This window comes from Felis catus, chromosome B3 (genome assembly GCF_018350175.1).
Source record: "Felis catus isolate Fca126 chromosome B3, F.catus_Fca126_mat1.0, whole genome shotgun sequence".
In the NCBI taxonomy this organism is placed as follows: Eukaryota; Metazoa; Chordata; class Mammalia; order Carnivora; family Felidae; genus Felis; species Felis catus.
The window spans coordinates 71,156,140-71,181,740 of record NC_058373.1 but is presented as its reverse complement, the minus strand read 5'-3'; the positions used below and the strand labels follow the sequence as shown (position 1 = coordinate 71,181,740).

Genomic DNA, 25,601 nt, shown 5'->3' with positions numbered 1-25,601 from the left:
CCTCTTAGGACTGCCTTTGCTGCATCTCAAAGCACTGCTGTATTTTCATTTTCGTTTGTTTCCATATATTTTTAAATTTTTTCTCTAATTGCTTGGTTGACCCATTCATTCGTTAGTAGGGTGTTCTTTAACCTCCATGCTTTTGGAGGTTTTCCAGACTTGTTCTGTGGTTGATTTCAAACTTCATAGTATTGTGGTCTGAAAGTATGCATGGTATGATCTCAATTCTTGTATACTTATGAAGGGCTGTTTTGTGACCCAATATGTGATCTATCTTGGAGAATGTTCCATGTGCACTCGAGAAGAAAGTATATTCTGTTGCTGTGGGATGCAGAGTTGTAAATATATCTGTCAAGTCCATCTGATCCAATGTATCATTCAGGACCCTTGTTTCTTTATTGACCATGTGTCTAGATGATCTATCCATTGTTGTAAGTGGGGTATTAAAGTCCCCTGCAGTTACCACATTCTTGTCAATAAGGTTGCTTATGTTTGTGAGTAATTGTTTTATATATTTGGGAGCTCCCATATTCGGTGCTTAGACATTTATAATTGTTAGTTCTTGATGGATAGACCCTGTAATTATTATATAATGCCCTTCTTCATCTCTTGTTACAGCCTTTAATTTAAAGTCTAGTTTGTCTGATATAAGTATGGCTACTCCAGCTTTCTTTTGACTTCCAGTATCATGATAAATAGTTCTCCATCTCCTCACTTTCAATCTGAAAGTGTCCTCAGGTCTAAAATGAGTCTCTCGTAGACAGAAAATAGATGGGTCTTGTTTTTTTAATCCATTCTGATACCCTATGTCTTTTGGTTGGCATATTTAATCCATTTATATTCAGTGTTATTATAGAAAGATATGAGTTTAGGGTCATTGTGATGTCCGTAGGTTTCATGCTTATAGCGATGTCTCTGGTACTTTGTCTCACCGGATCCCCCTTAGGATCTCTTGTAGGGCTGGTTTAGTGGTGATGAATTCCTTCAGTTTTTGTTTGTTTGGGAAGACCTTTATCTCTCCTTCTATTCTAAATGACAGATTTGCTGGGTAGAGGATTCTCGGCGGCATGTTTTTTCTGTCATCACATTGAAGATTTCCTGGCATTCCTTTCTGGCCTGAGAAATTTCAGTAGAGAGATCGGTCACGAATCTTATAGGTCTCCCTTTATATGTTAGGGCACGTTTATCCCTAGCTGCTTTCAGAATTTTCTCTTTATCCTTGTATTTTGCCAGTTTCACTATGATATTTCATGCAGAAGATCAATTCAAGTTAGGTCTGAAGGGAGTTCTGTGTGCCTCTTTGATTTCTTTTTTTTTTTTTTTCAGGATTTTTATTTTTATTTTTTTTCAATATATGAAATTTATTGTCAAATTGGTTTCCATACAACACCCAGTGCTCATCCCAAAAGGTGCCCTCCTCAATACCCATCACCCACCCTCCCCTCCCTCCCACCCCTGCCTCTTGGATTTCAATGCCTGTTTCCTTCCCCAGATCAGGGAAGTTCTCAGCTATTATTTCTTCAAGTACACCTTCAGCAACTTTCCCTCTCTCTTCCTCCTCTGGAATACCAATTATGTGTAGATTGTTTCTCTTTATCCATCACTTAGTTCTCTAATTTTCCCCTCATACTCCTGGATTTTTTTATCTCTCTTTTTCTCAGCTTCTTCTTTTTCCATAATTTTATCTTCTAGTTCACCTATTCTCTCCTCCACCTCTTCAATCCGAGCTGTGGTCGTCTCCATTTTATTTTGCAACTCATTAATAGCATTTTTTAGCTCCTCCTGGCTGTTCCTTAGTCCCTTGATCTCTGTAGCAATACATTCTCTGCTGTCCTTTATACTGTTTTCAAGCCCAGCAATTAATTTTATGACTATTATTCTAAATTCACTTTCTGTTATATTGTTTAAATTGTTTTTGATCAGTTTGTTAGCTGTCATTATTTCCTGGAGGTTTTTTTGAGGGGAATTCTTCCATTTCGCCATTTTGGATAGTCCCTGGAGTGGTGCGGAACTGCGGGGCACTTCCCCTGTGCTGTCTTGAATAACTTGGGTTGGTGGGCAGGGTCGGAGTCAGACCTGATGTCTGCCCCCAGCCCACCGCTGGGGCCACAGTCAGACTGGTGTGTACCTTCTCTTCCCCTCTTCTAGGGGTGGGATTCACTGTGGGGTGGCATGGCCTGTCTGGGCTACTTGCACACTGCCAGGCTTGTGGTGCTGGGGATCTGGCGTATTAGCTGGGGTGGATCCGCAAGGGGCACCGGGATGGGAGGGGCAGGCTCAGATCGTTTTTCCTTCAGAGACCCGCTTCGCGAGGGGCCCTGCAGCACCAGGAGGGAGTCAGACCCACCGGAGGGATGGATCCGCAGAAGCAAAGGGTTGGTTGTTTGCGCGGTGCAAGCAAGTTCCTGGACAGGAACTGGTTCCCTTTGGGATTTTGGCTGGGGGATGGGCGAGGGAGATGGCACTGGCGAGCGCTTTTGTTCCCCAACAAGCTGCGCTCTGTAGTCCGGGGCTCAACAACTCTCCCTCCCATTGTCCTCCAGCCCGCCCGCTTTCCGAGCAGAGCTGTTAACTTGTAACCTTCCAGATGTTAAGTCCTGCTTACTGTCAGAACACACTCCATCCGGCCCCTCTGCTTTTGCAAGCCTGACTCGGGGGCTCTGCTTTGCCAGTGGGCTGCCCCTCTGTCCCGGCTCCCTCCCGCCATTCCATGTAGTGCACTGCCTCTCCGCCCTTCCTACCCTCCTCTTTGGGCCTCTCGTCTATGCTTGGCTCTGTAGAATCCGTTCTGCTAGTCTTCTTGTGGTTTTCTGGGTTATTTAGGCAGGTGTGGGTGGAATCTAAGTGATCCACAGGACACGGTGAGCCCAGCGTCCTCCTACACCGCCATCTTCCCCAACTCTCCTGTAATACATCGTAAAGTCTGGAACTGTGATGCCTCCAGCTTTGGTTTCCTTTTTCAAGACTGCTTTAGCTATTCGGGGTCTTTTCTGGTTCAATACAAATTTTAGGATTATTTGTTCTAGCTCTGTGGAGAATGCTGGTGTTATTTTGATAAGGATTGCATTGAATACGTAGATTGCTTTGGGTAGTATCGACATTTTAACAATATTTGTTCTTCCAATCCAGGAACATGGAATATTTTCCCATTTCTTTTTGTCTTCTTTAATTTCTTTCATAAGCTTTTTATAGTTTTCAGTGTATAGATTTTTTTCACCTCTTTGGTTATGTTTGTTCTTAGGTATTTTATGATTCTTGGTGCAATTGTAAATGGGATTGATTCCTTGGTTTCTCTTTCTGTTGCTTCATTGTTGGTGTATAGGAATGCAACCAATTTCTGTGCCATGATTTTATATCCTGCAACTTTGCTGAATTCATGGATCACCTCTACCAGAGTTTTGGTGGAATCTTTTCGGTTTTCCATGTAGTGTATTATGTCATTTTGGAAGAAAGTTTGACTTCCTCCTGGCCAATTTGTATGTCTTTTATTCCTTTTTGTTGTCGACTGCTGAGGTTAAGACTTCCAATACTATATTGAATAACAGTGGTGAGAGTGTACATCCCTGTCGTGTTCCTGACCTTAGGGGAAAAGCTCTCAGTTTTTCCCTATTGAGGATGATATTAGCTTTGGGTCTTTCATATATGGCTTTTATGATCTTGAGGTATGATCCTTCTGTCCCTACTTCCTTGAGGGTTTATCAAGAGAGGATGCTGTATTTTGTCAAATGGTTTCTCTGAATCTATTGAGCGGATCATGTGGTTCTTGTCCTTTCTTTTATTGATGTGATGTATCACATTGATTGTTTTGCGGATATTGAACCAGCCCTACATCCCGGGTATAAATCGCACTTGGTTGTGGTGAATCATTCTTTTAATGTAATGTTGGATCCAGTTGGCTAGGATCTTATTGAGGATTTTTGCATCCATGTTCATCAGGGAAATTGGTCTGTAGTTCTCCTTTTTAGTGGAGTCTTTGTCTGATTTGGAATCAGGGTAATGCTGGCTTCATAGAAAGAGTTTAGAAGTTTTTCTTCCATTTCTATTTTTTTGGAACAGCTTCAAAAAAATAGGTGTTAACTCTTCTTTAAATGTTTGGTAGAATTCCCTTGGAAAGCCATCTGGCCCTGGACTCTTGTTTTTTGGGGAGATTTTTGATTACTAATTAGATTTCTTTACTGGTTATGGGTCTGTTCAAATTTTCTATTTCTTCCTTTTTCAGGTTTGGTAGTTTATATGTTTCTAGGAATTTTTCTATTTCTCCAGATTGCCCATTTTATTGGCGTATAATTGCTCATAATATTCTCTTTGTTGTTTGTATTTCTGCAGTGTTGGTTGTGATCTGTACTGTTTCATTCATGTGTTTACTTATTTGCATCCGTTTCTTTTTCTTTTTGATCAAACTGGCTGGGGGTTTATCAATTTTTTAATTCTTTCAAAGAACCAGCTTCTGGTTTGATTGTTCTGTTTTTTTTGTTTTGTTTTGTTTTTTTTTTTTTTTTTTTTGGTTTAGATAGCATTGATTTCTGCTCTAATCTTTATTATTTCCTGTCTTCTGCTGGTTTTGGGCTTTATTTGCTGTTCCTTTTTCAGCTTTTTAAGGTGTAAGGTTATGTTGTGTATCTGAGACCTTTCTGCTTTCTTTAGAAAGGCCTGGATTGCTATATATTTCCCTCTCATGACTGCCTTTGCAGTGTCCCAGAGGTTTTGGGGTGTAGTGTTATCATTTTCATTGGCTTCCATGTACTTTTTAATTTCCTCCTAACTTCTTAGTTATCCCATTAATTCTTTAGTAGGATGTTATTTAGTCTCCAAGTATTTGTTATCTTTTCAATTTTTTTCTTGTGGTTGATTTCGAGTTTCATGGTGTTGTGGTCTGACAATATGTATGGTGTGATCTCAATATTTTTCTACTTGTTGAGAACTGATTTGTGTCCCAGTATGTGATCTCTTTCGGAGAATGTTCATGTGCACTTGAGAAGAATGTGTATTCTGCTGCTCTAGTATGAAATGTTCTGAATGTATCTGTTAAGTCCATCTGGTCCAGTGTGTCATTCAAAGCCGTTGTTTCTTTGTTGATTTTCTGCTTAGAGCTGTCCATTGTTGTAAGTGGGGTGTTGAAGTCCTCTACTGTATTGGTATTATTATCAATGAGTTTCTTTTTTTTATGGTTTTATTTTTGAGAGGGAGAGAGAGACAGAGTGTGAGTGGGGGAAGGGCAGAGAGGGAGGGAGACACAGAATTTAAGCAGGCTCCAGGCTCTGAGCTGTGAGCGCAGAGCCCCATGTAGGGCTTGAACTCACAGACCATGAGATCGTGACCTGAGCTGAAGTTGGACATTTAACTGACTGAGCCACCCGGGTGCCCCTGACTTTCTTTGTTGGTGATTAATGATTTATATATTTGGGTACTTCCACGTTTGGAGCATAAATGTTTACAATTGTTAGGTCTTAGTGGTAGATAGACCCCTTAATTATGATATGATGCCCTTCTTCATCTCTTGTTACAGTCTTTATTTTAAAATCTAGATTGTCTGATATAAGTATGACCACGCCAGCTTTCTTTTGTTGACCATTAGCATGATAGATGGTTCTCCATCCCCTTATTTTCAATCTGAAGGTGTCTTTAGGTCTAAAGTGGGTCTCTATAGAAAGCTTATGAAAGAAATTGAAGAAAACACAAAAAAATGGAAAAAGATTCCAGGCTCCTGGATAGGAAGAACAAATATTGTTAAAATGTCGATACTACCCAAAACAATCTACATATTCAATGCAATCCCTATCAAAATTATACCATCATTCTTCACAGATCTAGAACAAATGATCCTAAAATTTTTATGGAACCAGAAAAGACCCCAAATAGCCAAAGCAATCTTGGAAAAGAAAACCAAAGCAGGAGGCATCACAATCCCAGACTTCAAGCTGTACTAGAAAGCTGTAATCATCAAGACAGTATGGTACTGGCACAAGAACAAATACTCAGATCAATGGAATAGAACAGAGAACCCAGAAATGGACCCCCAAACATATGGCCAACTCATCTTTGACAAAGCAGGAAAGAATGTCCAATGGAAGTGGTGCTGGGAAAACTGGACAGCGACATGCAGAAGAATGAACCTGGACCACTTTCTTACACCATACACAAAAATAAACTCAAAATGGATGAAAGACCTCAGTGTAAGACAGGAAGCCTTCATAATCCTCAAGGAGAAAGCAGGCAAAAAACCTCTTTGATCTTGGCCATAGCAACTTCTTACTCAACACATCTCTGGAGGCAAGGGAAATAAAAGCAAAAATGAACTACTGGGACCTCATCACAATAGAAGTCTTCTGCACAGCAAAGGAAACAACTGGCAAAACTAAAAGGGAACTGACAGAATGGGAGAAGATATTTGCAAATGACATAGCAGATAAAGGGTTAATATCCAAAATCTATAAAGAATTTATCAAACTCAACACCCAAAAAACAAATAATCCAGTGAAGAAATGGGCAAAAGACATGAATAGACACTTCTCCAAGGAAGACATCCAGATGGCCAATCGACACATAAAAAATGCTCCACATCACTCATCATCAGGGAAATACAAATCAAAACCACAATGAGATACCACCTTACACCTGTCAGAATGTCTAACATGAACAACTCAGGCAACAACAGATGTTGGCGAGGATGCGGAGAAAGAGGATCTCTTTTGCATTGTTGGTGGCAATGCAAGCTGGTGCAGCCACTCTGGAAAACAGTATGGAGGTTCCTCAAAAAATTAAAGATAGAACTACCCTATGGCCCAGCAATTGGCATGTATCCAAGGGATACAGGTGTGCTCTTTCAAAGGGACACATGCACCCCCATGTTTATAGCAGCACTATCAACAACAGCCAAAGTATGGAAAGAGCCCAAATGTCCATTGATGGATGAATGGATAAAGAAGATGTGGTATATATAGACAATGGAGTATTACTTGGCAATCAAAAAGAATGAAATCTTGCTATTTGCAACTACATGGATGGAACTGGAGGTTATTATGCTACGTGAAATTAGGCAGAGAAAGACAAATATCATATGACTTCACTCATATGAGGACTTGAAGAGACAAAACAGATGAACATAAGGGAAGGAAAACAAAAATAATATAAAAACAGGGAGGGGGACAAAGCAGAAGAGACTCATCAATATGGAGAACAAACTGAGGATTGCTGGAGGGGTTGTGGGAGGGGGGATGGGCTAAATGGGTAAGAGGCATTAAGGAATCTACTCCTGAAATCTCTCTATATGCTAACTCTCTATATGCTAACTAATTTGGATGTAAATTTTTAAAAATAAAAAATAAAATAAAAAAATAAATATTAAAAAAGAAAATCAATAAATAAATCATTAAAAAAAATAAAGTGGGTCTCTTGTAAACAGCATATAGATGGATCTTGTTTTCTTATTCATTCTGTTACCCTGTGTCTTTTGATTGGAGCATTTGGTCCATTGATATTTAGAGTGAGTACTGAAAGATATGAATTTATTGCCATTATGTTGCCTGTAGAGGTGGAGTTTCTGGTGGTGTTCTCTGGTTCTTTCTAGTTTTTGCTGCTTTTGGTCTTTCTGTGGTTTTTTTTTTGTTTGTTTTTTCATCTTTTCTCCCCTCAGAGAGTCCTCCATAAAATTTCTTGTAGGGCTGGGTTGGTCACAAACTCCTTTAATTTTTGTTTGTCTGGGAAACTTTTTATCTCTCCTTCTGTTTTGAATGACAGCCTTGCTGGATAAAAAATTCTTGGCTGCATATTTTTCTGATTCAGCACATTGACTATATCCTGCCACTCCTTTCTGGCCTGCCAAGTTTCTGTGGTTAGGTCTGCTGCAAACCTGATCTGTCTTCCCTTGTAGGTTAAGGACTTTCCTTCCTTTGCTGCTTTCATGATTCTCTCCTTGCCTGATTATTTTGTGAATTTGACTACGATATGCCTTGTTGATGGTAGGTTTTTGTTGAATCTAATGGGAGTCCTCTGTGCTCCCTGGATTTTGATGTCTGTGTCCTTCCCCAGGTTAGGAAAGTTTTCCACTATGATTTGCTCACATAACCCTTCTACCTCTTTTTCTCTCTCTTCAGCTTTTGGCACTCCTATGATTCTGATGTTCCTTTTTAATGAGTCACTGATTTCTCTGATTCTTAAATCAGGCTCTTTTGCCTTGGTTTCCCTCTTTTTTTCTGCTTCATTATTCTCCATAAGTGTTTCCTCTTTTTGTATGATCTGCTCTTCCTCATCCTTTCTTGCCGCAGTGGCATCTATTTGAGATTGCAACTCAGTTACAACATTTTTTATTTCATCCTGACTAGCTTTTACTTCTTTTATCTCCACAGAAAGGGATTCTAATCTGTTTTCAACCCCAGCTTGTATGCTTATTATCATGATTCTAAATTCTGGTTCAGACATTTTGCTTGTATCTATGTTGATGAAGTCCCTGGCTGTCATTTCTTCCTGTTATTTCTTTTAGGGTTAATGCCTTCATTTCATTTTGAAGGGAAAAAAGGAATTAATAAAGTAAAAAAAAATTAAAGAATTAAATACAACACAAAAAGTCAAATAAATGATGCTAGATCCTAGGTGAGTTTTGGTCTGGTTGTTGAAAGAAATTTGATTAGAGAAAAAAAAGAAAAGATAAGAAAAGGAAAAAAAAGGAAAAAAAAAGGAAAATGCTTGAAAATTTGAAAAAATAAATACAATAAAATAGAATAAAATGAAATTATGGAAGTAAAGTAGAATATAAGAAATTTACAAAGGAGTAAAAATTAAATTAGAAAAAAATTAAATTTTTTAAATAAAAATGGAAAATAAAAATAAATTTACTCTTTCTGTATTCAACAATAAGAAAAGAAAATTGAATAGATGGACCAGCGAACAGAATCGAATATGTTTGAAATTACATCTAGTTTCCCTTAGAAGTCAAACTATGAAGCGCTTTGTAGTCTGTAAACTAAGCAGGTGGAGAGACTTGTGGTGTTCTTCAAGTGCCAGGTTAACCCAGTTGGGCGGGGTTTAGTGTAATGGCTCTGTTCTCCACCAGGTGACACTGCTTAGCTTACTGTGGTGGATTGCTGTGGCACGTGTAGGGCTGTGTGCCTATTCCCCGAGGGGTGAAAATGGCATCACCCAACTACCCAGTCTCTAGTATCAGACTCTGTGTTCTCCCTGACTGGCAATCAAGTAGCTCTCCTTTGTCTTTGGCTTTGTCTGATCCCTGTTTCTATACTGTCCATGACCAAGCCGTCAGGCTGCTAGGCAACACCTCCTTCCTGGGTTTTATCTCAGATGGGGCTGTGTTTCCCAACCCCTCACTTCTGAGGGACTGCGGCTTTGACCCATTCTGAACCTCTGGGGGAGGGTCTTGCTGAGCAATGGCTGGGTGCTGGCCATCCCCAGAAACATTCGTTAGTTCGTTTTGCTTCCAATGCTCAGAGACTGCAGCTGGGAGCCAGCCTGCCCGAGAAGAAGTTCGTGGATTGTTAAGGAGCAGCATTTCAGGGATTATGGCAAATCAACACACATGTGGCACCAGGCTTCACCCTCCACGTCCTCGCTCCAACACCAGTGAATGTGGCCATTCTCTGGGATCTGTTGATTTGCCTCTACCAAATGTCCTCCCAGCAGGGAACCACCTCTCCCATGTGGCTCTTGGACCTTGTGCTCTGCTCCCAGAGATTCGCCCTTCCCACCAGAGCACTGCCAGGTATTGAGCTGTGGAGTTTCAGACTCTGTGCTTCCCCTGTGTATAGAGTGTTAACGGAATTTAAATTCTCTCCTTTCTCCTTCCTCCCTTTTTTGTTCAATCCCTACGGCTGTTTCCACTGTTCCTTTTTCTCTCCAGCTGCTTTTGGGGGGCTGGTGCTTTTTCCATACTCTCCCTTGGTCAATCTCCAATCTGTCTCTGCCAGCAAAACCATCTTCCTGCCCTCCATGGCTTCTCTCTCCCCCAGTTCACCTTGTGCTGCGTACTTGCTGAGTTCTATGGTTCAGGTTGTGCAGATTGTTGTGTTAATCCTCAGATCAGTTTTCTAGGTGTGCAAGGTGGTTTAGTGTTGATCTGGCTGCATTTTAGGGAAGAGAGATGCAAAAAAACTTCCATGCTGTTCTGCCACCTTGGCCCCTCCCGCAACTAACTGGGATGTAGTTTTTATATTCGATAGGCAACATGACACTTCATTCTTTAAGTTTATATTCCTTTATCCATGATGTTGAGCATATTTTAACAAAATATTTGTTAGCTACTTATGAATTTGATGTGAAATGGAAAAATAGGACATCCAAGACTGTGGAAACCGTATTAAAGAAAAAAACATTGGGAACATATGTTTAGGAAATAATATAGCACTTCGTACATCCTGTATTACATGGACCATGTTTTATTGTTTTAGAATTGCTTGCTTATATGGTTTGAACTCTTTAAGGACAGACACTACTAATCTTTGAGGTTTAGACATTATCACATACACCTGAGGTTTAGCTATTGCCTGACTCAATAACAAATAGCTGGCTGGCCTTATAGAAGGTGGATTAGGAAAGTAGGATATTTTCAACTCATAGAGAGGGTATTGATACCTTGTACGCAGAATACTAATAATTTGGAAACTTCATTCCATTGGCATGAAGAACCTGTAGAACAGGGCTCCTGCTCTGGTAGTTGCTCTTCTTGTAGGTCTGTATGGTCTCTAGCCTTTCAAAGACACAGTGGAAATTGTGCTGTTCTTTAGCAGAATATGGAAACTGGAGGTCAGAATTAGGGAAGAGGATGGAAGATATTAGTTCCTCATTCAGTCGGGGAGCAGAATCTTTATGAGGTATGGGATAAGGGATTTATTATACAAACAGACCTTATGCAGTTGTCAGTGGCTGGAGAAGTGAAGGGCCAGGATGAAGTTTTGAGTCAGTCAATCTGAGAAGCCAAGCACATCCAATCACTGAAATGGGGCTGCAGAAGGGAGGCTTGTCAGTGGCAGGGGGTGGGGGTTGTCTGTGGGAGGCTATGCCACTGTAAACACAGTCCCTGTAGGCCAACCAGTCAGGAACAAAGAAGACCTGACAGAGTGGAGGAGAGTAAGGACAAGCTGGAACTTGTCGGCAGCTCTGTGTCTGTCACCACCTCTTGCCACAGTGACTGTCAGAATAACAGCTAGTGATTCATTTCTACCTTGCAGGTTTTGTAAAAATTCCTCCCCACCCCCCACTCCAAGCCAGAACTCGTACAGGAAAGAGGATACTTGGAAAGGTGGCTCCAGTTTAGCAGATTGACACAGTGCAATTCAGTGCAATTCCACACAGGACTTTAGGAGGAAATTGAGGCTTATAACTAGGCTCTACAGGGGAGGAAAGGAGGCCTAATTACAGTGATTGGGGAAGATCTGAGAAGAGAAAAGTATGGAATGCTAAATCTGAGAGGATAACCATGAGCATAGTGAACCCCCATAAGTACCAAAACATGCACTATTTCTGGTCTGTGGATGTGATGAGCATAGCCCTGGTGTTGAAGTCAGAATCTTACTGAGTCATACTTCCTACATATATATAATTATATATATATATATATATATATATATATATATATATATATATATATATAATTTATTTATCTTGAGAAAGAGAGAACACCTGCAGGGGAGGAGCAGAGAGGGGAGAAAGAAAAATTCCGAGCGGGCTCTGGGCTAGTGCAGAGCCTGACATGGAGCTCAAACTCACAAACCATGAGATCATGACCTGAGTTGAAATCGAGTCAGATGCCTAACTGGCTGAGCCCCTCAGGTGCCTCCCTCATTCCATATTTAATGACGGTGGTTTTAGGAGTTCTACCTGTGGCTTGCCGCTTTTCTTCTCAAAATATTTTTCCTACACTGTTTCATTCATAAGTATGTGTTCAATTACCAACTAGGTACCAATTTTCCTAAATCCCTATTTCCAGATAGTTTCCCTAAGCACCAGTGATAAATTTATATACCAGCTTACTAGGCTGTATGTGTCTCAGACACTTAATATCCAACATGCCTGAAACACAGTAAATAACAGAGCTATTAAATAGCTAGTAAATAACAGAGCCAAGATTTGACATCTTAATTGTTATTTTGCTTCAAAGGCTCTTGTCAAGTTTCTTCTCTGAGATTCAGTGACCCCATCTGGAAAATGGAGACAATATTACTACCTACTTTGTAGGATTGTTGTGAGGTTTAAATGAGTTAACATACAGGGGCATCTGGGTGTCTCAGTTAAGCATCCGACTTTGGCTCGGGTCATGATCTCACAGTTCATGAATTCGAGCCCCTCCTTGGACTCTGTGCTGACAGCTCAGAGCCTGGAGCCTCCTTCAGATTCTGGGTCTCCCTCTCTCTCAGCACCTCCCCTGCTTGTGCTCTCTCTCTCAAAAATAAATAAAAACACTAAAAAATTTAAAAAAATGAGTTAACATACGTCCTCCCTGTGGTACAGGACAAACAGAGACAAGTAGGACAATACTCAGTTATGCTGATATTCCAGCTTTGTGACAGCTGGAATTTGAACTCAGTCATCCTGGCTCCATAGCTTGTACTCTTATCCTTTCTGCTGATGTGCTGCTGATATTTCAGAAATGTGAAATGCTGCCAACAGCTTTACCTTTATCAAACATCTATTTGATCACATTACAGTAGTTCTCCCTCATCCAAGGTTTTGCTTTCACGATTTTGCTTTTCGCTGTTTCGGTTACTCTCCTCAGTCACTGTCTGGAAGCAGATGATTCTCCTGGTGAATTTTTAGGAAGTCATTAGTAGCCTAACACTACAGCACGATGCCTACGTCATCCCCCTCACTTCATCTCATCATGTAGGTGTTTTATCATTTCACATCATTACAAGAAGAAGGGTGAGTATAGTACAGTAAGATGTTTTGAGGGAGAGAGAGACCACATAACTTTAATTACAGTATGTTGTTTTAATTGTTCTGTTTTATTAGTTACTGTTGTTAGTCTCTTACTGTGCCTAGTTTATAAATTCAACTTTATCATAGGTATATATGTATAAAAAGACAGTATATGTAGGGTTTGGTACTATCCAGGGTTTCAGGCATCCACTGGGGGTCTTGGGCAGAATTGCCAGTGAATAAAGGAAGACTACCATATTTCCTTATTTAAAGCCTTAAACAGTTCTGTAATTCCAGTAAGACACTCTTTCACATGGTCACAGCATTCATGTTTTGTCTGTTCTGTATTGCCTCATTTCTGCTCTTTTCTCCTTGAAATCCTAATGCATGGCACCCCCAACATATTCTTAATATCTGGATATTTTCCACACTCTTCCATACCTTAGTACTTTCGCACTTGTGGTTCCTTCTGCTTGAAACGTGCTGAAGTGTTCCCAAGTGTCCTTTGAGATTCAGCTTAAATGTTACCTCTCTTGTAAAACTTTCCTGAGCTCAATTGAAGTTCCTTTTGATATGTCTGTCTTTATACTCTTAGAGCCCTGGTGACATTGTGTTTTAATTCTTTGCTAATTTCCTTTGGGTTGTGAGCTTTTTGAAGGTACCCATTTTTGTGGTCTTAGATCCTAGCTCAGGACCTGACACAGGTGCTCAATAAATTTACATGTAACGGATGAACAAACTTTGAAAGAATGTTTATGCTGTTCCCATGGTAAACACCTTATTTGCTGCACCGTAATGACTGCATCTTGGTGTCAGGATTCTGTTAGCACGTTCTTTCCTACTTACTGTTCTACTTATGTCTGTGATTTGTAGTCACTGAGTGTCGATGTTGAAAGTGACGTGAGAGGCAATTTCTTCCAATACTCTATCAATTTAATTTGATCTGTTTTGTCTCTAGATGTGTGTAACTGCAGTTGCCATTGTGTCATATATCACCTTTCTTCTTGTGGCAGCCTGTGTCACCCTATCAGGCTGAGAAATCTCCCTTGATATCCAGGACAGGGAGTTCTTCCCCTCTGCCAGTGACTTGCCAGCCTGTTGAGTATTAGGGAAGCGCAATCCCAAATACTGGCAGGTTTTGTGGCCTTCATTCTTTCTAATCTTGATCCTTTATGCTCAAGTGTTTATTTATATTTATATTCTCTTAAAATATTGAACAAGGATGCTATTTTTTTCCTCCCAAATGAGACTGTATTGTTAGGATCACTCCATCTATAAGCCAGAATCACATTTTCACTTTCCTTATCACTTGGTTGGTTTTTGACACACTCTTAGCTCCTGGGAGATTTGCATAGAGCTGGAATTCATGGGAAAGTTCTCATAGAAAATTGTGCTTGTGTATGGATGTGTGGATGGAAGTGATGGAATGGGAAAGAGTGGGAAGATACAGGAGAAAGAAATCTACTCAGGCCTCCTACCCAACATGGGAGGCAGCATTATGCAGTGGGAAGAAAATTGGATTGTGGTGTTCTGTTCCTTAATTATAACATTCTTTTTCATTTAACTTCAGGAAGTTAATTTTTTTTTTGTTTGAGAGAGAGAGAGAGGAGCATGGGAAGGGGAGAGCTACAGAGGGGATAAGAGAGACAGAGAAAGAGATAGTGTCAGGTACTGAGCTAGGATCTAAGACCACAAAAATGGATACCTTCAAAAAGCTCACAACCCACAGGAAATGAGCAAAGAATTAAAACACAATGTCATCAGGGCTCTGAGAATATAAAGACAGACACATCAAAATCTACTTCAATTGATCTCAGGAAGGTTTTATAAGAGAGGTAACATTTAATCTGAATCGAGAGAGAGAGAGAGAGAGAGAGAGAGAGAGAGAGAGAGAGAGAGAGAGGGAGGGAGGGAGGGAGAGAGAGGGAGAGAGAGAGGGAGAGGGAGGGAGAGAGGGAGAGGGAGGGAGAGAGGGAGAGGGAGGGAGAGACGGAGAAACTTAAGCAGGCACCACACTCAGGGCAAAGCCTGATGCAGGGCTTGATCCCATGACCTGGAATCGTGACCTGAGCTGAAATCAAGAGTTGGATACTCAATTGACTGAGCTACCTAATTTCAGGAAGTTAAATACACAATAGCATAAAATTGTAAAGTTACCAAAAAAGAAAAAAAAAAGGTAATAGCAGCAAGCTTCATTTCCCCTCCTGACTCGTAGTTCTCTTGATGTAGCAACCACTCCATTTTCTTATGTTTTCTTCCACAGATAGTCTGTGTATATGTCAGCATAGTGGCATATCACTTAAAATATACAAGTAATACTATTTGTGTGATCTTAGGCAAATCTCTTGAACTTCAGCATTAACTTCTTTAGATTATTAGATGGAAATACTGATACATCCTTGACAAAACCCACAGGGATTTTATGACAGTCAATGAAGTGCTATTTGTGAACATGCTTGAAAATCATCAGGTATTTTAAAAGTACAGGATGGAGGGGAGGGTAATCATAGAAGTATTGTTCTACAAAGGACAATGGGTCATGTGTGATCTGGTCTGACAGGTGTGATTCTGAATTAGTAGCAGGGATGTTGTATCCGCAACACCCTGAATAACTCCATTGGGTGTGTTTTCCAGCCTGTAAGGCCTGTCACTCTCATGGCATTTTCTTGGGGTTTTCTACATGGCTAATCAAGAGGTATCCCTTTCACCTTAATTGCCAGGTATGTGTGCACTTGGGATAAGCAGTGGACGCTTGCCAGTGTGTGAAACTCTGCTGCTTCTCTCCCCTTTGCTCCCTTTTCATGTTTAGGGAGTTAGTACTAGAACTTGGCTGATGCAACAGTTTGAGTCATGGTCCCCCAGTGCTGTGAGATCCATTCACTTTTAATTGGTAGTTGCTGGAATCATTTCTCCTTTCCTCACCTTGACTTCCTTTTCTAATTGGCTCTCACGGGCCTCCAACTCCTGCTTTAATCAGCCAAGGCAGAGCTGCTGCTGAGAGTCCCAAACTGGCACCTGGGGACCCCAGGATCTTTTGCTATGACTCTGCTTCTTCAAGTTTCTTTTCTAATCTGTTAAAGCAACTTTGTCTTTCAATTAGGCCTGGGGGAATGGGAACCCATTGGGCATTGCTTTCACACAGGGGCAGCATGAACAATGCCAACCTCTTTGAGACTTGCCAACTACTGTATTTGACCTGCAGGTTTTTTTGTTCTTGCTAGCACAGAGGGGAGAAGAAGATACTTGATTGAGGTCTCCAAAATGGGACAAATGAATGATAGGAGAAATGAGTAGATGAAAAAACTAATCATTTGAGGAAAGGTTATCACGTGAGCCTCTACATTTTGGTCCACAGACTGCTTCTCTCTAGCAAAAAAAGCCTTGTAGAAATCTTACTTTGCTTCTGTTTATCACTGCCCAAAGGGGAATAAACACTACTTGTGCAGTTTTGGCCAATTATCATTATTGGGTTACAATTTCTTAAGATTATTTTTTAAATATAATTTATTTTTTTAAGGCAGTTTTAGGTTCACAGCAAAGTTGACTGTTGAGTTCCCATGTACCTTCTACACGCACACACACACACACACACACTTCCCCAACCATCAAGATCCTGCATTAGAATGTTACATTTGTTATAGTCAATGAACTTACATCCAAAACCCATGGCTTGTTTACATTAGGATTCACTCTTGAGGTTGGTTGTACATGCTGTGGATTTTGACAAATGTATAATGACTTGTATCCACCATTTTAGTATTATGCAGAATAGTTTCACTACCCTAAAAATACTCTGTTCTCCACCTATTCATCCTTCCCTTCTCCTCTAACCCCTAGCAACCACAGGTCTTTTTACTGTCTCCACAGTTTCACCTTTTCCAGAATGTCATACATTTGGAATCATAGAGTATATAGTCTTTTGGGGTTGACTTTTTGGGTTACATTTTAAAAAATATTTTTTTAATGTTTGTTTATTTTTGAGAGAGAGAGAGACAGAGTGTGAACAGGGGAGGGGCAGAGAGAGAGGGAGACACAGAATCTGAAGCAGGCTCCAGGCTCTGAGCTGTCGGCAAAGAGGCCGACACGGGGCTCGAACACATAAGCCTTGAGATTATGACCTGAGCTGAAGTCGGACATTCAACCAACTGAGCCACACAGGTGTCCCTTCTTGGATTACATTTTTAAATGACATTTAAAAACATTTTTAAAGTATGATTTTAAAGCTATGATACAGAGTAAATTTATCTCCTGTGGCATATACAAGCACATTCGTGTGACCTCTTTCTGAACAAATGGATACTGCTGAAGGAAATTGTCCTGGTTCCAGCTCACACTTGGAGAAGCAATGCAGTAGTAGACTTGACTTTGAGTGCTTTATACCAATGCTTTTTGGCCAGTCTACAGTCAAGGTCCAGGATGGAAGACTTGTCTAAGGGTTGAATTGTGACTTTTCTACTAAATGATAGGATAGTTGTTAGCCTATGGATGAACATGCTTACAAGGGTGTATCTTGGGACAAGACCAAGAAAGGCACAGGAATCTCAGTCTATACAGTTTTATTCAGTGTTCATTGAGAACTGTGTTCTAGATAAAGCAACCATATGTATATATTCTTATTACTGTGTAATGTATAAGTGATTTGTAAACTATTATAAATAATATCCCATGAGATTTTGATCTCTTCTAGGTAGGAAATATGTCTTTCTAAAATGTATCCCTAACCTAGCATAGTATCTGTTTATAGTAAACACTCAATAAATGTTGAATGAATATACATTATTTTGTTGTTGATTATAATTCTCTGAACACATTTTTCTATTTTTGCTTACATATGTCTTTCTTATTCTTGCTTTAGATTTAAGAGATGATATTCTCATTCTTTTCCCCCCATATACTTTACATGCTCATATTGACAGAGAAGATAAAGAAAATGACTACACGGTATTGTTTATTTTTGTTCAGGTCATGATGTCTGTAGAAAATGTTAACCAGAATTCTATCAGATGAGTATCTGATAGAATGATATATCAGAAGTAGATCTAGAGTGCTAGGATTCTAGGGTATGGCCCCACTGCATGGGAGAGTACATGATCTCCCAGTGTGGTCAGGAAAAACTGCTTCCCAGGGGATAAGAAGTCTTAGTGAAGTTAAGCCTACCAGTATTTTGCCCTGTCTAGCTTTCATTCTTTTTGTGCTTATTTCCTGGTGCAGGCCATTTACTTTTTGCCTGCCAGGATTGAACAACTGGGGGGTTGGTGGGGGAAAGGACTATATACTTTCTTTTATTTGTTTGCCTCTTCTTATAGTTTGATTCATAAGTTGGCAAGCAAAGAGGAAGCCTCCTTCACTTCTTCACCGGTTTCTCCTAGGCTCAGTTCCTGATTAAATTTATCAACGTTGATCCAGCACCTACTCTAGTATTGGATATAGCAGTATAAGAGTTTTAAACTAGTGAGTGGTAAGCCTGGGCTTAAATCTGGGTCTCCTGAAACCAGGTCTAGTGCTTTTGACACCATACTGGCCTGTTTTGTGGGGCTATTATTGCCAAGTAAGGAAGTGAAAGAAATTATGCATTCTTACTTAAATCTGCAAAAAGATAATGCAGGAAGGACTAAAATTATTAGTTTTACCAAATGTACTACATACGTTGTTAACAATGGGGTAAATTGGGTGAGGGGTATACTGGAATTTTATGTACTATCCTTTAAACTTCTGTAAATATAAAATACTCCAAAATAAAAAACAAGTCACTAAGTCTAGGCCACCTTTTGGGAAAAGGGGTTAAGCTTCCTGGAGAGGTTAGTATCTACATATATATAATGTTCTTCCCAACTTCAAGCCACAGATCAATAACAACTTCCTCCTTTTTTTTTTAAAGTTCATTTATGTATTTATTTATTTTGAGAGAGAGAGAAAGAGAAAGAGAGCAACAAGGTGGGGCAGAGAGAGAGAGGGAGAGAGAGAGAATCCTAAGCAGGTTGTGCACTGCCAGTGCAGAGCCCGACGTGGGCCTCAAACACACGAACTATGAGATCATGACCTGAGCTAAAACCGAATCCCATGGTTAACTGACTGAGCCACCCAAGTGCCCTGGCCACAACTTCCTCCTTAAATAAATTTGTTTACAGTATATATTTATATCTTATTTTCCTAAGCTCTTGTGGCATTTAATGTTCAGTTCAAGGAAGGAAAATTAACACAATATTAATCTGACCACTCATATTGGTAAACAAATGAGAAAGAGTGATAAGATCCAGTGCTGGGGAGGCTATGGGAAAATGAGCATGTTCATGCAAGTTTTTTAGTGAGATGTACTTCTCATTGCATAAAATTCACCTTTTTAAAGTGTAGGTAGTTTTTAGTATATTCACAAAGTTGTACAACCATCTCCATCAGCTGATTGTAGAATATCTTCATCACTCCCTCCAAAACTGGGTATCCATTACCAGTCATTCCCCATTTTCCCCGCTGCCTAGTCCTTTATAACTACTAATTTACTTTCTGTCTGTATGGATTTGCCTACTCTGGACATTTTTATGTAAATGACATCATACAATGTGTTACCTTTGCGTCTGGAATGTTTTATTTCACATAATGTTTCAAAGTTCATTCATGTTGTAGTAAGTATCATACTTAGCCCCATTTTATGACTGAATAATATTCCATTCTATGTATATACCACATTTCATCCATTCATGAGATGATGGACATTTAGGTTGTTTTATTGTTTGGCTATTATTAATAATGCTGCCATGAGAACTTGTATACACATTTTGTGCACACATATGTTTTTCTCTTGGGTTTATACCTATGCATGAAAATTGTTGGATCATGTAAATCTATATATTTTTTGAGAAATTGCTGAATTGTTTTCTAAAGGAGCTATACCATTTCATACTTCAGCCAACAATATGTGCGTGTTCTAGTTTTTCCACATCCTTGTCAATACTTGTATTGTCTGTCTTTTTGAAGCTAGCTGTGCTACATGGGTATGAAATGGTATCTCATTGTGGTTTTGATTTACCTTTCCCTAATGACTAATGATGTTGAGCATCTTTTTATGTGCTCACTGGCCATTTGTATGTCTTATTTGGAGAAATTTCTGTTCATATCTTTGTGCATTCAAAAAGTTGAGTTATTTGGTTTAAATATAATGTATTGTCAAATTAGCTAACATACAGTGTATACAGTGTGCTCTTGGCTTCGGGAGTATATTGCCATGATTCATCAATTACATACAACACCCAGTGCTCATCCCAACAACTGCCCTCCTCAATGCCCAGCACCCATTTTCCCCTCCCCCTGAACCCCCCATTAACCCTCAGTTTGTTCTCTATATTTGAGTCTCTTATGGTTTGCATCTTTCTCTGTTTGAAACTATTTTTTTTCACCCCTTCCTTTCCCCTATGGTCTTCTGTTAAGTTTCTCAAATTCCACATATGAGTGAAAACATCTGTTATCTGTCTTTCTCTGAATGACTTATTTCACTTACCATAATACCCTCCAGTTCCATCCATGTCATTGAAAAGACCAACATTTCATTCTTTCTCATTGTCAGGTAGTATTCCATTGTGTGTGTGTGTGTGTGTGTGTGTGTGTGTGTGTGTGTGTGTGTGTGTGTATGTGTGTGTGTACACCACATCTTCTTTATCCATTCACCAGTTGATGGACATTTGGGCTCTTTCCATAACTTGGCTATTGTTGATAGTGTGAGAGCACTGCTATAAACATTGGGGGTACATGTGCCCCTATGAATCAGCACTCCTGTATCCTTTGGATAAATTCCTAGTAGTGCTCTTGTTGGGTCATAGGGTAATACTATTTTTAATTTTTTTGAGGAACCTCCACACTGTTTTCCAGAGTGGCTGCACAAGTTTGCATTCCCAACAGTGCAAGAAGTTTCCCGTCTCTCCACATCCTCACCAACATCTGTTGTTTCATGAGTTGTTCATTTTAGCCACTCTGACTGGTGTGAGGTGGTATCTCATTGCGGTTTTGGTTTGTATTTTCCTGATGATGAGCGATGTTGAGCATCTTTTCATGTGTCTGTTGGCCATCTGGATGTCTGTTTTGGAAAAGTGTCTATTTATGTCTTCTGCCCATTTCTTCACTAGATTATTTGGTTTTTGGGTGTTGAGTTTGGTAAGTTCTTTATAGATTTTGGATATTAACCCTTTATCTGATATGTCATTTGCAAATATCTTCTTCCATGCCATCAGTTGCCTTTTACTTTTGTTGATTGTTTCCTTTGCAGTGAAGAAGCTTTTCATCTTGATGAGATCCCAGAAGTTCATTTTTGCTTTTATTTCCCTTACCTTCAGAGACGTGTTGAGCAAGAAATTGCTGCAGCTGAGGTCAAAGAGGTTGTTGCCTGTTTTCTCCTCTAGGATTTTGATGGTTTCTGTCTCACACTTAGGTCTTTCATCCATTTAGAGTTTATTTTTGTGTAGGGTATAAGAGAGTGGTCTAGTTTCATTCTTCTGCATATTGCTGTCCAGTTTTCCCACCACCATTTGCTGAAGAGACTGCCTTTTTCCCATTGTATACGCTTTCCTGATTTGTCAAAGATTAGTTGGTCATACATTTGTGGGTCCAATTCTGGGTTCTCTGTTCTATTCCATAGGTCTTTGTGTCTGTTTTTGTGCCAGTCCCATACCATCTTGATGATTACAGCTTTGTAGTACAGGCTAAAGTTCGGGATTGTGATGCCTCCAGCTTTGGTTTTCTTTTTCAACATTACTTTGGCTATCCAGGGTCTTTTGTAGTTCCATACAAATCTTACAGTTATTTGTTCTATTTCTGAGAAGAATGCTGGTACAATTTTGATTGTGATTGCATTGAATGTGTAGATTGCTTTGGGTAGTAACAGCATTTTAACAATATTTGTTCTTCCAATCCATGAGCATGGAATGCTTTTCCATTTCTTTGTGTCTCCTTAAGTTGTTTCATAAGTTTTCTTTTTTTCTCAATATATGAAATTTATTGTCAAATTGGTTTCCATACAACACCCAGTGCTCATCCCAAAAGGTGCCCTTCTCAATACCCATCACCCACCCTCCCCTCCCTCCCACCCCCCATCAACCCTTAGTTTGTTCTCAGTTTTTAAGAGTCTCTTATGCTTTGTTTCATAAGTTTTCTATAGTTTTCAGCATACAGATCTTTGACTTCTTTGGTTAGGTATTTTATGGTTCTTGGTGCAATTCTAAATGGGACCGATTCCTTGATTTCTCTTTCTGTGGCTTCATTATTAATGTACAGAAATGCAACCTATTTCTGTACAGTGATTTTATATCCTGCGACTTTGCTGAATTCATGTATCAGTTCTAGCAGTTTTTTGGTGGAATCTTTCAGGTTTTCCATATAAAGTATCATGTCATCTGTGAAAAGTGAAAGTTTGACATCTTCTTTGCCAATTTGGATGCGTTTTATTTCATTTTGTTGTCTGATTGCTGAGGCAAGGACTTCCAACACTATGTTAAACAACTGTGGTGAGAGTAGACATCCCAGTCTCAGGGAAAGCTCTCAGTTTTTCCCCATTGAGGATGATATTAGCTGTGGGCCTTTCATATACGGCTTTTGTGATGTTAAGGTATGTTCCTTCTATCCCGACTTTCTTGAGGGTTTTTATTAAGAAAGGATGCTGCATTTTTTCAAATGCTTTTTTCTGCATCTATTGACAGGATCATATGGTTCTTATCCTTTCTTCTATTGATGTGTTGAATCATACTGATTGATGTGCAAATATTGAAGCAGCCCTGCAGCCCAGGAGTAAATCCCACTTGGTCATGGTGAATATATATATTTTTTTAACTTTTTTTTTTCAACGTTTATTTATTTTTTTTGGGACAGAGAGAGACAGAGCATGAACGGGGGAGGGGCAGAGAGAGAGGGAGACACAGAATCAGAAACAGGCTCCAGGCTCTGAGCCATCAGCCCAGAGTCTGACGCGGGGCCCAAACACACGGACCGCAAGATTGTGACCTGGCTGAAGTCGGATGCTTAACCGACTGCGCCACCCAGGCGCCCCATGAATATTTTTTTTTTTATGTACTGTTAAATTCGATTTGCTAGTATCATGTTGAGAATTTTTGCATCCATGTTCATCTGGGATATTGGCCAGTAATTCTTGTTTTTAGTGGGATCTCTGTCTGGTTTGGGAATCAAGGTAATGCTGGCTTCATAGAATGAGTCTGCAAGCTTTCCTTCTGTTTCTATTTTTTGGAACAGCTTGATAAGGATAGGTATTAACTCTACTTTAAACGTCTGGTAGAATTCCCTGGGAAGCCATCTGGCTCAGAACTCTTATTTCTTGGGGAATTTTTGATAATTGATTAAATTTCTTTGGGTCTGTTCAAATTTTCTATTTCTACCCATTTGAGTTTTGGTAGTGTGTGATGTCCATTTCTTCCAGATTGTCCAGTTTGTTGGCATATAATTTTTCATTGTATTCTCTAATAATCATTTGTATTTCTGTGGTGTTGGTTGTGATCTCTCCTCTTCCATTTGTGATTTTATCTATTTGGGTTCTCTCTTTTCTTTTTAAGAAGTCTGGTTAGGGGCTTATCAAATTTATTTATTCTTTCAAAAAAACTCAGCTCTTAGATTATCGATCTGTTCTGTTTTTTTTTTCTCTATATTGTTTATTTTTGCTCTAATCTTTATTATTTCTCATCTGCTGGCCTTGGGGTTTCTTTGCTGTTTTGCTTCTAGTTCCTTTAGGTGTGCTGTTAGATTTTATATTGGGATTTTCCTTGTTTCTCGATATAGGCCTGGATTGTAATGTATTTTCCTCTTAGGACTGCCTTTACTGTATTGTAAAATGTTTGGACGTCATATTTTCATTTTCATTTGTTTCATATATTTTTTAATTTCTTCTTTAATTTCCTGGTTGACCTATTCATTGCTTAGTAGGATGTTCTTTAACCTCCATGCATTTGGAGGCTTCCCAAATTGTTTTCTTGTGGTTAATTTCAAGTTTCATAGCATTGTGATCCTGAAAATATGCATGGTATGATCTCAATCCTTTTATATTTATTGAGGGCTATTTTGTGACTCTGTATGTGACCTATTTTTGGAGAATGTTCCATATGCACTTGAAAAGAATGTGTATTCTGCTACTGTTGGAGGAAAGTTCTGAATGTATCTGTCAAGTCCATATGGTCCAGTGTATCATTTAAAGTCATTGTTTCTTTATTGATTTTATGCCTAGATGGTTGTTGTAAGTGGAGTATTAAAGTCACCTACAATTACCATATTATTATCCTTAAGATTGGTTATATTTGTGATTAATTGATTTATATATTTGGGTTCCCTCAAATTGGGGGCATAAACATTTATAATTGTTAGCTCTTCTTGATGGATTGACCCCTTAATTATGACACAATGCCCTCCTCATATCTTGTTACAGTGTTTAGTTTAAAATCTAGTTTGTCTTGGGGCTCCTAGGTGGCTCAGTCAGTTAAGCGTCCGGCTTTGGCTCAGGTCATGATCTCACAGTTTGTGAGTTCGAGCCCTGTGTTGGGCTCTGTGCTGACAGCTCAGAGCCTGGAGCCTGCTTCAGATTCTGTGTCTACCTCTCTCTCTCTGCCCCTCCCCTGCTTATGCTCTGTCTCTCTCTCTCTCTCTCTCTCTCTCTCTCAAAAATAAACATTAAAAAAATAAAATCTAGTTTGTCTTATATAAATATGGCTACTCAGCTTTCTTTTGACTTCCAATAGCATGATCAATGGTTCTCCATCCCCCAACTTCCAAGCTGCAGGTGTCCTTAGGCCTAAATCTGCAGGTCTAAAAGGAATCTCCTAGAGGCAGCATATGATGGATCTTATTTATTTATTTATTTGTTTATTTATTTATTTATTTAAATCCATTCTGATACACTATGTCCTTTGATTGGGGCATTTAGCCCATTTGCATTCAGAGTGTTTATTGAATGATATGGATTTAGTGTCATTGTGTTATCTGTAGGTTTCATGATTATGGTGATGTCTCTAGTCCTTTGTAGCATTTCACTCACAGAGTCCCCATTAGGATCTTCTGCAGGGCTGGTTTAGTGGTCATGAACTCCTTCAGTTTTTGTCTGTCTGGGAAAGCTTTTATCTCTCTTATATTATGAATGACAGCCTTGCTGGATAAAGGATTTTTAGCTGCATATTTTTCCTATTCAGCACATTGAATATTTCCTGCCACTTGCTCTGGCCTGCCACATTTCAGTGGACCAGGCTTCTACTATCCTCATGTGTCTACACCTGGATTAAGGACCATTGTCCCTAACTGCTTTCAGAATTCTCTCTCTATCTTTGTATTTTGCCAGTTTCACTGTGATATGCCATGGTGACGACCTGTTCTTGTTGATTCTGAAGGGAGTTTTCTGTGCCTCTTGGACTTGGATTTATGCTTCCTTCCCCAGATTACGGAAGTTCTCAGCTATAATTTCCTCAAATAAACCTGTCCCTTTCTCTCTTTCTTCTTCTTCTGGACCTCCTATGATACGTATATTATTACATTTCATTGAATCGCTTAAGTCTCTAATTTTCCCCCTGTGGTCTAGTATTTTACTATCTCTCTTTTCTTTCAGCTTCATTATTTTCCATAATTTTATCTTTATTTCATTTACTTTCCCCTTTGCTTCCTCCATCATTGCTGCCATTGCATATAGCTTATTTTGCATCTCATTTACAGCACTTATTAATTCGCTTTGACTATTTCTTAGGTCCTTGATCTCTGTGGCAATAGATTCT

At 39.5% G+C, this 25,601-nt stretch overlaps 1 long non-coding RNA gene across 1 annotated transcript; it reads right to left on the bottom strand.

Annotated features, from left to right (window-relative positions):
• Nucleotides 1–10,369: 10,369 nt before the first annotated feature.
• LOC109501169 lies at nucleotides 10,370–13,619 on the bottom strand. The gene is made up of 4 exons (XR_002159125.3): nucleotides 13,306–13,619; nucleotides 12,622–12,747; nucleotides 10,854–10,915; nucleotides 10,370–10,746 (listed from the first exon to the last, which is right to left on the bottom strand). It is a non-coding gene; the product is annotated as an uncharacterized LOC109501169 (long non-coding RNA).
• Nucleotides 13,620–25,601: the final 11,982 nt, after the last annotated feature.